Genomic DNA, 2,683 nt, shown 5'->3' on the forward strand with positions numbered 1-2,683 from the left:
GCCCTGCTAGCTGTCTCACACTCGGTGTTCTGCAGTATAACTATAGCCTGCCAGCTGTCTCACACTTGGTGTTCTGCAGCATAACTATAGCCTGCTAGCTGTCTCACACTCGGAGTTCTGCAGAATAACTATAGCCTGCTAGCTGTCTCACACTCGCTGTTCAGCAGGAAAACTCTGGCCTGCTATCTCTCTTACACTCGGTGTTCTGCAGTATAACTACAGCCTGCTAGCTGTGTCACACTTAGTGTTCTGCAGTATAACTACGGCCTGCTAGCTGTTTCACACTCAGTCTTCAGCAGTATAAGTCTGGCCTGCTAGCTGTCTCACACTCGGTGTTCTGCAGTATAACTATAGCCTGCTAGCTGTCTCACACACGGTGTTCTGCAGTATAACTATGGCCTGCCAGCTGTCTCGCGCTCGGTGTTTTGCAGTATAACTGCAGCCTGCTAGCTGTCTCACACTTGGTGTTCTGCAGCATAACTATAGCCTGCTAGCTGTCTCACACTCGTTTTTCAGTAGTATAACTACAACCTGCTTGCTGTCTCACACTTGGTGTTGAGCACTGTAACTATGGCCTGCTAGCTGTCTCACACTCGGTGTTCTGCAGTATAACTATGGCCCGCTAGCTGTCTCACACTCGGTGTTCTGCAGTATGACTATGGCATGCGAGCTCTCTCACGCTCGGTTTTCAGCAGTATAACTATGGTCTGCTAGCTGTCTCACACTCGGTGTTCTGCAGTATAACTATGGTCAGCTAGCTGTCTCACACTCAGTGTTCAGCAGTATAACTATGGCCTGCTAGCTGTCTCGCGCTCTGTGTTCTGCAGTAAAACTATGGCCCTGCTAGCTGTCTCACACTCGGTGTTCTGCAGTATAACTATAGCCTGCTAGCTGTCCCACACTTGGTGTTCTGCAGTATAACTAGTCCTGCTAGCTGTCCCACACTCGGTGTTCTGTAGTATAACTATGGCCTGCTAGCTGTCCCACACTCGGTGTTCTGCAGTATAACTATGGCCTGCTAGCTGTCTGACACACGGTGTTCTGCAGTATAACTATGGCCTGCTAGCTGTCCCACACTCGGTGTTCTGCAGTATAACTATGGCCTGCTAGCTGTCTGACACACGGTGTTCTGCAGTATAACTATGGCCTGCTAGCTGTCTCACACTCGGTGTTCTGCAGTATAACTATGGCCTGCTAGCTGTCCCACACTCGGTGTTCTGCAGTATAACTATGGCCTGCTAGCTGTCTGACACACGGTGTTCTGCAGTATAACTATGGCCTGCTAGCTGTCTCACACTCGGTGTTCTGCAGTATAACTATGGCCTGCTAGCTGTCTCACACTCGGTGTTCTGCAGTATAACTATGGCCTGCTAGCTGTCTGACACACGGTGTTCTGCAGTATAACTATGGCCTGCTAGCTGTCTCACACACGGTGTTCTGCAGTATAACTATGGCCTGCTAGCTGACTCACACTCGGTGTTCTGCAGTATAACTATGGCCTGCTAGCTGTCTCACACTCGGTGTTCTGCAGTATAACTATAGCCTGCTCGCTGTCTCACACTCGGTGTTCTGCAGTATAACTATGGCCTGCTTGCTGTCTCACACTCGGTGTTCTGCAGTATAACTATGGCCTGCTTGCTGTCTCACACTCGGTGTTCTGCAGTATAACTATGTCCTGCTAGCTGTCTCACACAAGGTGTTCTGCAGTATTACTATGGCCTGCTAGCTGTCTCACACTCGGTGTTCTGCAGTATAACTATGTCCTGCTAGCTGTCTCACACTCGGTGTTCTGCAGTATAACTATGGCCTGCGAGCTGTCTCACACTCGGTGTTCTGCAGTATAACTATGGCCTGCTAGCTGACTCACACTCGGTGTTCTGCAGTATAACTATGGCCTGCTAGCTGTCTCACACTCGGTGTTCTGCAGTATAACTATGGCCTGCGAGCTGTCTCACACTCGGTGTTCTGCAGTATAACTATGGCCTGCTAGCTGTCTCACACACGGTGTTCTGCAGTATAACTATGGCCTGCTAGCTGTCTCACACTCGGTGTTCTGCAGTATAACTATGGCCTGCTAGCTGTCTCACACTCGGCGTTCTGCAGTATAACTATGGCCTGCTAGCTGTCTCACACTCGGTGTTCTGCAGTATAACTATGTCCTGCTCGCTGTCCCACACTCGGTGTTCTGTAGTATAACTATGGCCTGCTAGCTGTCCCACACTCGGTGTTCTGCAGTATAACTATGTCCTGCTCGCTGTCCCACACTCGGTGTTCTGTAGTATAACTATAGCCTGCTCGCTGTCTCACACTCGGTGTTCTGCAGTATAACTATGGCCTGCTTGCTGTCTCACACACGGTGTTCTGCAGAATAACTATGGCCTGCTAGCTGTCTCACACTCGGTGTTCTGCAGTATAACTATGTCCTGCTAGCTGTCTCACACTCGGTGTTCTGCAGTATAACTATGGCCTGCGAGCTGTCTCACACTCGGTGTTCTGCAGTATAACTATGGCCTGCTAGCTGTCTCACACTCGGTGTTCTGCAGTATAACTATGGCCTGCTAGCTGTCTCACACTCGGTGTTCTGCAGTATAACTATGGCCCGCTAGCTGTCTCACACTCGGTGTTCTGCAGTATGACTATGGCATGCGAGCTCTCTCACGCTCGGTTTTCAGCAGTATAACTA

The sequence above is a fragment of the Chiloscyllium plagiosum genome, unplaced genomic scaffold (genome assembly GCF_037043375.1).
Source record: "Chiloscyllium plagiosum isolate Xiang-an unplaced genomic scaffold, Cpla_swu_hap1 HiC_scaffold_35, whole genome shotgun sequence".
Taxonomy (NCBI): Eukaryota; Metazoa; Chordata; class Chondrichthyes; order Orectolobiformes; family Hemiscylliidae; genus Chiloscyllium; species Chiloscyllium plagiosum.